An 11,932-nucleotide genomic window follows, 5' to 3' on the forward strand; every position below is an offset into this window, starting at 1 on the left:
GTGCTGGCTGTGGATTTTCTGGTTACCTTTGTTTCTTATCCATTTATGTGTGTGTGTGTGTGTGTGAGTGTGTCTGTTGACTCAAATGACATATCATTCAACCTCAGGTCAACAAAATGATCCAAACCACTATCTATGTGGACCCATTTAAGATGAAAATATATAAATCAGGTACTGTGGAATAATGAAGGCAATATCAAACTGTTAGTCTGCAGTAATGAGGATGGATGCTGGGCCAGAGTGGAGGAGAGTAAGCCATCTCATGACGTATTTGATATCTGGAAGCCGTGTGCCCAAGCGTTTGGTATAGATCATCTTGCAGGAGACTGCATGCATGCCTCCACTGAGAAAACTTGATGTTTATGACCCATCTGTCAACTCAAAGTTTCCTTTGGTTTTTATGTTCCCCCAGTTCTCCTCGTCTTTGTGGCCACAGGAAGTCAAGCAGTAATTGGTTTCCAAGGAGACAGTTATCAAGCCTTGCCTATTGCAGTGCAGTTGAACACTTTAATTCCACTTGTTTTTCCCTTTAAGCGTATCAATAAATTGTTCAGATTATTATTTAACATTCAGACCATTGTCACTTTTTCCAAATATCTAGTTGCTTCTGAAGTTATTCTGTGAGAGGTAAAGAGATACCTTGCCTGTATTGAAATCAACAACCAAGGCAGCATGGCCCAGCACTACGTGGAAAATAAGTCCCAGTAAATACACTGACCGAGAGAACCAGCTGCCCTCATTTCTCCACCTAAAATTCTACCTACATAACAATTAAATGAAAAATTCATTTGCTTTTCTGGTTATTTTTCACAGCCTGTGTATTCTGTTGGCCACTAAATAAACTGCTCATTACATGCCACACAAGACAATTGTGATAGAGAACATGAAGATAAAAGGAGTCTCCCACAGTGTCTATGGCAGGAGTTCTGAGACGAAGAGTAAAAGCTGAGGCTTGAAGGAGGAGGTCCGGCCAGGAGAGGTGTGCCCGAGCCAGGTGGCTGGGTGTCCACTGAGGCGTCCAGCCCCAGGATGCTGCCACCACTCCACGCGCCGTGGTGATCAGATGCTTTTGGTGATGCTTTCCTGGCCAAGGCTGCTCCTGTGAGCGCTGTCTGAGCCGTTTAACCCACCATCATGGCTTCAGTGGACACTGGGCAGATTTGTATTATTGCCTGACCCCTCCCTCCAGAGCCATACACTCCTGTTTCTACCTGACCCAGTGACCTTCCCAAGGCCACTTGATTCATTTCAGGTGCATTATGACCAAGTCTAAAGCCTTCATCGTCTTGCTGCCTCAGTCAGCCCGCCTGCAACCCTTGATTCTTCACCTCCCACCCCAGCACACCCACACAGCCCCCGCCAGCCTTCCTCACCCCCAGTGCTCACTGCTCTGGCCCAGGCCCTCATCCCCTCTGCCTTGTTCCAGGGCAGCAGCATCCTTGCTGGAACCTGTCTCATGTCTTAAACCACGTCACCCAGTGCCTCGGAATCTTTGTTTTTTGCAAAGTGTAGTAAGTCTTTCCCTGGATAAAAATTTTTTAAGATCATATCATAACCTACGGTAAAATCTGACTCATTTTTACAGTCTGCTGAGTTTTTCATAAATCTGGACCTTAGTTCTCAAGTCAGTACCATCTTTTAAATTACCTTGCCTTTGAAATGTTTGTGTTTTCACATTTTATAAAAAATAACACATATGCATAGTCTTAAAAATCAGAGGGAAGGTACTGAAAAGCGGAAGTTCTTATTCTAGTCCTTTACTCCCTAGTTCAGACCCCCAGGCATCACTAACTCTTCTTGTGTTTGCCAGTGTATTTCTAGATGATATGCTTTTTTTTTTAATCTACCATTTACCAAATGCTTTACTATTTACCAAAAATGTTCATAAAAATAGTGCCCCAATGAAAGATATATGCAGTGTTTATTTTTCTGACTTCCCAAACACACCAAGCCCATCTTTCAGCATGCACACGCACACACACCCATTCACTTAAAACACTGCTAGTTAGATGATATACTTTTTACTATCATTATTTACTTAGCAAATTTAGGGATCCCCTTACCTGTATTCTCCTCCTGCCCCCAATGTAGTTATATCACCTATTTATCTCTCTGCTAATTACATTTCTTAACGTCAGATAGTAGAGTTAAATTTCCGTTTCTTAGAACATCAGCTCTAGACATTATCTGTCAACACTTCAGGTTGTAATATGAGCATACAGCCTTCCTATCCTTCCATCACATCCTCTTCGCACTCCTCACCCCCTTGTCATAAGCACTTCTACACGCTTTGTATGCTATTTGGAACAAAAATTAATTGCTCTCCTCTTTGTCTGTAGGTGGATTTTTAAGGTCTTCCATATCAGTAAAATAATGACATTGTTATCTGTGTAGAGACTGTTCACTGCAGAGCTAGTGTGTTACGATCACGTGTGTCTCCTTTACAGCTTTTACTTTATGGAGTATCTAATTGCCTTTCTAGTGTTTCCTCCCTTCATCACGTTCTTGAGTTCACCCCGCCTCTCAGTAGTTCTGTAAGCCATATGGACCTCCTTTTCCCCAGGAGAGTGCCCCCGCTGGAGTTGTCCATCTTCCTGCAGCAAGCTGGACTGGTTTTTCTCTAAACCTGCTTTGTTCTGTCAACTCTGGAACCCCTCCTGTTGAGCTGAGAAGGGGACTTTTGTTTACTGTCTCATTTGGCTGGAACACGAGGGCTTCCTAAGAAGCAGTATACAGCACATGAGAAATAAAATGTCTGCATCCTGGCATAGTTAATAGTTTGTTTACTGGCTCTTCAGACTTGATTGACAGTGTGGCTTGTATAGCATCCTAGGTTCCGAATCACTTACTCTCAGCACTTACAAGGCACTGATCCTTTTGATTCCAACATCTGGTATTGCTTGACACCCATCTTATTCTCCCTCCCGTAGGAGTCCTGTGGTTTTCTTCATCTTTCAGATCGGCCCTTTATTGTTCTGTTAAATTTCACATGGCTGCGTCTAAGCGTCAGAGGTTCTTATGTGTTGCTTTATGTTTTGTTTTTTATTTATCATGCTAGACGTAGAATAGGACCTTTTAATTATAACATTGAAGTCTCTCTATCTCCCTGGGGAATTTTGTAATGGAAAATTGTTTCTTTGATAACTTCTCCTCTCCAATTTCCATATTCTCCATGGAAGCCCCAATCATTGGATGCTGCACTGAATGGTTTCATTTATATGAAATTCTGGGAAAAGCAAAACTGTGGTGACAGAAAGCAGATCAGTGTCTGTCCCGGGCCCCTGGTAGGCCAACGCGCTTGTCTACAGGAGGCGCACGAGAACATTGAGATCAAAGCGTTCTGTGTGATAAGGATTGCGGTGGTAGTTTCATAAATGCATACATTTATCAAAGCTCATCCAGTTGTAACGCTTGACCATTATACCTCAAAGAAAATAATTTTTTTTAAGTTCCTGAATCAAAACAGAGTAAAAAGCACAATGAGATCTATAGCCGAATTTATCTGTGTGAATTAAAAGTAGCCACAGCATATCCATACAATTACATGTTTCAGCCATACACAGAAAAGAAGTCTGGACACCATGCTACAACATGAGTGATCCTTGGTTTCAGTGATGCTGAAAGAAGCCAGACACAAAAGGCCACACATTGTATGATTCAGTTAACATGAAATATTCAGAATAGGCTCATTTATAGAGGCGGAAAGCAGACTTATGGTTTCCAGGGCCTGGGGGAGAAGGGAGTGGAGTCGATGGATGGGTGTAGGGTTTCCGTGTGCGATGATGAATATGTTCTAGAATTAGGTAGTGGTGATGCTTGCACGCCCTGCAGAGTGAACTAACTGCCGCTACATCGTACACTTTAACATGGTTAAAAGGGTGCATTATATGTTATGTGTATCTTCCCACAAAAAAGTTCATGTATACTTTTCTGCTTGCAGCACTGATAGAGTAACTTGTATTAAACCCAACTTTCCACCAAGAAAACTATAAAAACAAAACTGAGGGGTGGGGGAAAGCTTTTGAATCTGGTCATCAAAAATTGGCCAGGGCAGGCAGGCCAGGATAGTGGACTCTCAGATGGTCCCCAGCTATGGAGTCTATGCCTCTGTGCGATCCCTTTCTCTTGAGTGCAGGTGTGACTTCTAAGTGGTCTCTAACCAGCGTTATCACAAAAGTGCCGGACTGTCACTCTGTGATTCCACGACGTGAGACTGTAAGGTCCACCTGGCTAGCAAGCTCTCCCAGCGTGTAGCTTCTCAGCGTGTAGACGCTGATGGAGCAGGCAGCCTCGGGGGAGTAGCTCATGGGGTGGGAACAGAGGGACTGTGGCCAGAAGCTGGCTGGGAACGGCCCTCAGCCCTGCAGCCCACAAGTGTGACTCCTGAGTGTACCTGGGAGCGGAACCTTCCCTGGTCTCGCCTTGAGAGGCAATCCTGCCTCTAGTGGACACAGAGGACCCAGCTAAGCTGTGTCTGGATTCCTGACCCTAAGAACCTGTGAAATAAAGTGTGTCATTTTAAGCCTCTATGTTTATGTATAATTTGTTGCACAGCCCAAGAAAATTAATATTGAAGAGCTAAGAGCCCAAAGTTAATAACGACAATATTCTGGGGTGGGCTGACCTTTCTTGGTCCCCTTTACCCTCAAGGAAAGGCTCATTTTCTGTGCAGGAGGTTGAGACCGGGCAGAGAATAGTTGCCTGGAGATTTTTCGAGCTTGGAGGCAGAAGTGAATGCACAGTTAGCAAGGCAGCCAGGGCTTGAGGTGCCAAGATCGTAAAGTAAAGGGAACTGCAGAAAAGTGAGCCCCGACGATCTGTACTATTGAGTGTTGCATTTGTCCTCGAGGAATTTGCCACACCATAGATGAGTCTGGGTCTAGCAGCCAAGAAAGTAAGCAGAAAATAGTTGCTAAGAGGCTGCCTGATTAAACAGTCTGAACAGTCTAACAGAGCTGAGGAGGTAAAACTGCACATCAGGGTGTGGCAGGAAACAAGGGCCCTGATGAATAGTTCAGATTTTTAGCCTGAGATCCTGCAGTGCCAAGCCCCAGATGTAAGGACAGCCCTTAGAAAGCCTGAAGTTCCCCTCAAATCACCTCAAATCCTGATTGGATCAAGTTTTTTGCCCCGAGTCTGTTGTCTAGAGGGAAATGAAATCATGTCTGGGGAAGCTGGAAATAGAAAATAAAGAGAAAATTAGAGAAAGTCAGTGAAATCAAAATCCAGTTCTTTGAATAAACTACAGTACATCTGTGTGGTGGAATATTACACCGTCATGAGAGCAAACACACACATACATGGTTTTGTATTTATTTGTTGACCTTAAGCATCTTCCCGAAATGTTATTACGTGAAAGAATCAAGTAACAAACCCATTTATACCATATGATCCCAACTTTGTGATCAGACATGAAGTGGTGTTTTGCACGATATGTGTGAATGGCGGTTTTTTTCAGGTGCACGTATTACATGTGCCTTTTATCTTCTTCAGACGGTTATATTCTTTATATATTCTGCATTGTGCTTTTAATAATGAACATACATCTTTATAATCAGAAACAATTACAAGATGTTTCTTATTTATAAAAACAAAAAGCAAAGTATCTCTTAAGTTAGAGCCTCAGGAGCAAAATAGCTTTTCGTAGCGTAACTGGGAGCAGAAGGAAGGTGTTCTTGCATTTAAGGTTGGCAGAAATCCTTAAAACAAACGGAGCAGGCCACACAACGTCAGACCGTGGGCCTCTCTTCCCAGGAGTGAACAGCAGCGCCCTCCCGGCACTGTTATCCGAGTCATGTGAGGGGACGTCTCAGAGCGCCCGCGTGTCTAGAGTTCAGTCCTTGCTGTGCTGTGGAGGGTCCCAAGGCCACACCTGTCGTCACCGACTCTGCAGGGACGGAGCCTGAGCATCTGCATTTTTAAAAGCCACTCAGGAAATCCTGACGACCCTTGAGAGGTGAGGACTTAAAGCTCTTAAGTTGAAGAAGCCTGAAAACGAACCCGTTAACTAACTAGAGGAAGGCATTCTTCAGTTCTGCAGTCAAGGGATTCAGAGCACCAGATGAAACAAAACAAAAAAGTTTATTCAAGAAAAAGAGAAACCTTCCCTTTCCTCACTAGAAACCTCGTAAACTTCCTGAATTTCTGAAGCATTTGGGAAAATGTTTGGGGCAAACTGTTCGGTCATGGCTTGCTTTTTTCATCCTCCATCCGCGTCCCAGGCCAAGCCACTTGCTTAGTGGGGAGGATGAAAGGTCGGGTGTAATGGATCATTTTCCTTCAAAGTCCCATCTGGAGATGGTGAAAGCCAAGAATTAGGAGAACAGCCCGACCTCCTCTCCACGGGGACTCACTCATACAGACTTGAATGGTTCAATGCTTGCCTCCCACTTCCTTGCTCCTTAGGTCAGAGGTGAGGGGAGTAGGGTGTTTTGCTGTGCCCTCCCCCTCGGCCACCGGGCACAGGAAGCCATCAGCAGGCACAGGAAGCTATCGTCTCCTCATTTCTCTCAGCTGGGTTAGTTTAGCATAATGACGAGTGAGTCCCAAGAGGAGAAGGAAACTCGAGTGTGCTCACCACTGACCCCTCACAGATGGGGACCGGCAAGGGCCCCTGGTCCATGCCAAGGAAGCATATTCATTTTCTTGCATTAAAATAGCCTTCCTTCATAACATCAGAGGGCAGATAAATACTCTAATCTGAAATCTTGGAATATATGTGTGTGTGTGTGTATAAAATACATAATCTCATAGCAAAGACTTTCATCTACAAGTTAACACTGCATGCCTTAGGATGAGTTTGAGGAGCTTTATATGTATTTGCTTTTTTTCCAATTAATTAAATTAGCCCTGACTTCTACATGAGTAAGTGAAAGTTGCTCAATTGTGTCTGACTCTTTGTGACCCCATGGACTAGCCCACCAGGCTCCTCTGGGATTCTCCAAGCAAGTAGGTTGCCTTTTCCCTTCTCCAGGGTATCTTCCTGACCCAGGGATCGAGCTTAGGTCTCCTGCATTGCAAGTAGATTCTTTACTGTGTGAGCATTAGGGAAGCCCCATGTGAGGCTGTAGAGTGAAATGATTTGCAAGTGGATGGCACCCCACTCCAGTACTCTTGCCTGAAAAATCCCATGGATGGAGGAGCCTGGTGGGCTGCGGTCCATGGGGTCGAGAAGAGTCGGACACGACTGAACGACTTCACTTTCACTTTTCATGCATTGGAGAAGGAAATGGCAACCCACTCCAGTGTTCTTGCCTGGAGAATCCCAGGGACGGGGGAGCCTGGTGGGCTGTCGTCTATGGGGTCGCACAGAGTCGGACACGACTGAAGTGACTTAGCAGCAGTAGCAAGAGAATATAAAAACTTGTTTCCTTTACATTTCAAAGATCGCTCACTGAAATTTAAATACAAGCTTCTTGAGAGATTGTTGGAAGAAGAAGGGGAGGGACTACCTATCTTTCCCCTTGTGTATGGTTTAAACTGATGTTTTCCGGCAAATGATGATAGCTCTAAGTAGACTCTTGAAACATTCTGCTAATTTTCTCTGATTGACTGACTGCCTTTCTTCATATCACTGGGGATGTGATACGACATTTCTGCATCTTAATTCCAGGCAGATGAGTCAGTATGACTTTGTGCTTTAATGTCAGAATAAAACATTGCCATTAGTGTCTGAAGACAGAGAATATTTTTCATCTTTTTTAAAGTGCTTACCTCAAAAAACTGTTGTCAAATGCTGATACAAATTTCTAGGTTGTGTTTTCTTCATTTTATGAGTTTCTTGTTGGAATTACATTGGCTAACTGCACAAATGGCACGGTGGATGGATTCAGTACACCTGTGCCGGGAAGTCATTTAAACCCCTGGAAAGCTCAGTATTGGTGGCTAAGGGAATCCTGCTTGGCAGCATCACAAAACTGTGAGCTAAGTTCTCTGGAGTAGCAGCTTTCAAACTGTAAGTGGTTTGGGATTTTAAACAGAATTCATTTCCAGACCTGCACTTGCATCCGTGCTCTGAACTCTGTACTTCAGGGCAGAGTTCTCACTTCTCCCTTCTCACTCTATAAAAGAAAGGCCTGCACTCTACTACCCCTAATCTCACTAGGATGCATTGCTCTGGGTAGAAAGCCCCCTGCTGCTGCTGCTGCTAAGTCGCTTCAGTCGTGTCCGACTCTGTGCGATCCCATAGACGGCAGCCCACTAGGCTCCTCTGTCTCTGGGATTCTCCAGGCAAGAATTCTGGAGTGGGTTGCCATTTCCTTCTCCAATGCATGAAAGTTAAAAGTGAAAGTGAAGTCGCTCAGTCGTGCCCGACTCTTAGCGACCCCATGGACTGCAGCCCACCAGGCTCCTCCATCCATGGGATTTTCCAGGCAAGAGTACTGGAGTGGGTTGCCATTGCCTTCTCCGAGAAAGCCCCCTAGGCGCAAAATAAAAGATCCATTCAAAATTTTGGTATCAGCCATGGGAAGTGACCAGCTAGAAATCTTTATGTAAATCAGGTGGTTTCCAGTTCTTTGCTGTCAACAAAATTGAAGGATGATGCAATGGAGTTATTAGCTGACAGATCACCAAACATAATTTTGTATGAATAAACTACATTGTAATTTTTGGCATGTAACTCAGAGGATTTCAAAGAATTAAATGACAGTACTCTAATATTGATAATATTTCCATTTCCATCTACTTACTGAGGTGCTTACATATTAGATTAGCAAAATTAAAATAACAAAAAGTAATATTCATCTTTGAATATATAGAAACATTATATAAAGCTCCACTAATTTCACTGAGCTGAGTTTCCAATAAAATACTTTCTTATAATCAATAACTATCAAAACATCTCATACAAAACTCTTATTTTGACTTATTGTGCTTTCATAATAATTATGATAAATCAATTGAGACTATTTTAACGTTTATATCTTTAGAGTCAAAGGAAAATTTTAAAAATAATTTATATATATATACATTTTTGCCAAGAAGTATGATAAGATTATTAATGACTTTTGAGAATTGTGGGCATGAGTTTAAGGAGGAAAAACAGTGACTTAAGCTTCAGCTTGTTAAAAATGAGCTCATTTCTCTATTTTTTAGAGAATGATGATAGGTGTTAAATCACTTTTGTATTTGGATTTCATTTGGATGGATCAAAAGGGTGATTTAGCAGTTTAAAATTTTTTTACAGTATACTGCAGTTACATGTTTTATGACTATTTGAACTGTCAAAGTGTAACTCAAAATGTTAAGAACATAATTACCATACAAACAGATGAATCAACACTTTAGTTAACCCATTAAAGAAGGGACCAACATGAGACAAAGTTTTTTTGTTGGCGGGGGTATATTGAGCGGGTGGTTTGCATGCAAGATCTTAGTTCTCCAAGGGTTGAACCCACACCTTCTGCAATGGAAGTACCGAGTTTTAACCGCTGTATGGCTAGGGAAGGCCCAGCCATTTTTTAAAAGTTATCAGACTCGGGGGTTTTATGTAGTTAGTAAGAGAAGGAATGATGAAACAAGACTATTAAATTAGAAACAAAGCTGGCTAATTCCTATATTGCATTAAAATCATGACCCTTAAGGTTATCTGCTCTAGCAGACGGAAGAAAAATCAATGCACCTTATTGTTTTTATACAAGCTAACCTCTAATTTTACAGAAATGTAAAATTGTAAAATGACTGGACTCTAATCAAGTGTAAAGCTAAGTCAAACTTCCATTCCCTGAAAGAGTCAGATTGCCTTAAAACTAACTTGTTAAAAAATACTCTTAGCAAGATATTAAAAGTTCACAAAATCATCAGTACCATCTTTCTAGATTTCATTATCCTTCCATTAAAAATAAATTAATTTTTTTTAAAGTTCACAGAATCATCTTTATCTTATTCTCCTTGGAAAGCTTATGATGAGATAGTTTAAATGTTAACTTGAAAAGGTAAGAATAATGTAATTTTTCAAAATCCTTTTAAGGGCTACACAAACAATAATGCTCTAAGTGTAAGTATGCGGTTTATGTTTAGCCATGTTTTAGAGGACGACAATGGCACCCCACTCCAGTACCCTTGCCTGGAAAATCCCATGGACGGAGGAGCCTGGTGGGCTGCAGTCCATGGGGTCATGAAGAGCTGGACACTTACCTCACTTTCACTTTTCACTTTCATGCACTGGAGAAGGAAATGGCAACTCACTCCAGTGTTCTTGCCTGGAGAATCCCAGGGACGGCAGAGCCTGGTGGGCTGCCGTCTATGGGGTCGCACAGAGTCGGACATGACTGAAACGACTAGCGGCAGAGGATTAGTAGGCTGTTTCTGCCCAGATTTGTATGTATTTTCTAAGAACAAGTACATAAATAGCACAAGGATCAAACTCAGAAAATTTAACGTAGGAGCTGATCCACAAATTTCATCATTTATTGTAGTCGAGTCCTTTATAAGCTATTTTCCCTGACATTCAATATTTGAGGCTGTGTGATACCAAAAGAATTCTCTGATCATTCCCATTTATATAGATAGAAAACAGTCTGTGTGGGAATGGATCTCAAGGGCATGAAATCACAGTGGAAGGAATGTAAAACTGGATAAGGCTGAGATGGGCTTGCAAAGCACAATTCTGAATACAATGCTTCAGCTGGAATAGAGAGGAAGAGCTCTTTTTGGTGGATTGTCTGAAATATGGACTAACGATGGCATATGCCAGGACTGCCTTGGTGGACTGCAGAGAAAGGCATCCAAGATTGAGGGATGTTGGAATGTTAAAGTGGATTTATCATATAGACCCTGCTCTCCCACCTTGAGTGGGACCAGAGAGCACACTATTACTGTCAGTTCAGTTTATTCATCTCCCTTGGCTCTTGTCTTGTTGTAACAAAGATTTGAAACGACAGACTAACCTACAACTAGAGCAGATGGGATTTCTCTGCTCTTGTCTCATCCTAGCAAGCATTTGAAACAACTAATTATAGCTCAAGTAGGCAGGATTTATTAAAGAGGCAGCAGACAGTGTACCCTCAAGTTTCTTGTCTCAACAGACTAGTTACAATTCCAGTAGGCAGCAGATAGTGCACCGGGACTGACCTCATAGCAGTGGCTCCCTCTTGCTTCCCATCTTATAGGTTCTGTCTCTTCTCTCTGGAGCCCGATTGGTTCAGCCTTATGCAAAATAGGGCTGTACCCACCACCAATAAGGGAAGGGAATGCCAAGGGGCATACGCTTAAGGCCAATCAGAGGAGGGGAGCTGTTTGGGGCATGTTTATCCTGTCAGAGGTTCTCAGACCAGTCCTTGGCTTCCTCTTTCACAGCCTTTTTCTTTCGTTTACCCAATGAGTGGTTCTTCTAGCCACCATCTTGGACTCGTTTTTCTGTTCTAACTACCTTAACATTACCATGATCGTGGACGATGGATTTGGTAGGGGGCCACAGCATCCCCGTACTCTGTGTGGTTGCTCTTCTTGGGCAGAAATTGCAGTGGGAACCACTACCAGACAGCTGGAGTCTCTAAATGCAGTGTGAATTATGGGGTCCCAGGGGTGGCAGACGCCAGGAGGTGGCACCTAACTGGGAAAAGTGGAAAATATTTAAAGTGACCCCCACACCCCCAAAGACACCAGCATATTTTCTTTTTCCTCTAGCGTTCAGTAACACGGGCTTGTTCTTCGTATTTCTGTACTTGGTAGGGACTTCTCTTCTGAGGTGATTTTTGTGTGTGCTACAGTGACTAGCCACCCAATCTTCTCCCTTTTCTTTTCAGAGTCACCATGGGAATCTGGCTCCTCCATCTTCTGTAGAAGCAGTATCTCCAGGGAACGGTTCTGTCTCTTATCACAGTGTTTTTCTAGCCTGTGCTCTCCCTCCCCACAGTTGGCTGTTACCAGTCGAGCCTTCCTAACTCTCTGTGGGCCTGTCTGATCTGACCTGAGGTACCACATGGCCCAC

The 11,932-nt window shown here is 43.0% G+C and overlaps 1 long non-coding RNA gene across 1 annotated transcript; it reads right to left on the reverse strand.

Annotated features, from left to right (window-relative positions):
- Positions 1-5,511: 5,511 nt before the first annotated feature.
- LOC129624106 (uncharacterized) lies at positions 5,512-11,714 on the reverse strand. The gene is made up of 3 exons (XR_008700757.1): positions 11,074-11,714; positions 10,138-10,280; positions 5,512-5,948 (listed from the first exon to the last, which is right to left on the reverse strand). It is a non-coding gene; the product is annotated as an uncharacterized LOC129624106 (long non-coding RNA).
- Between the last annotated feature and the right edge of the window lie 218 nt (positions 11,715-11,932).

Source organism: Bubalus kerabau, chromosome 12, assembly GCF_029407905.1.
Source record: "Bubalus kerabau isolate K-KA32 ecotype Philippines breed swamp buffalo chromosome 12, PCC_UOA_SB_1v2, whole genome shotgun sequence".
Lineage (NCBI taxonomy): Eukaryota > Metazoa > Chordata > Mammalia > Artiodactyla > Bovidae > Bubalus > Bubalus kerabau.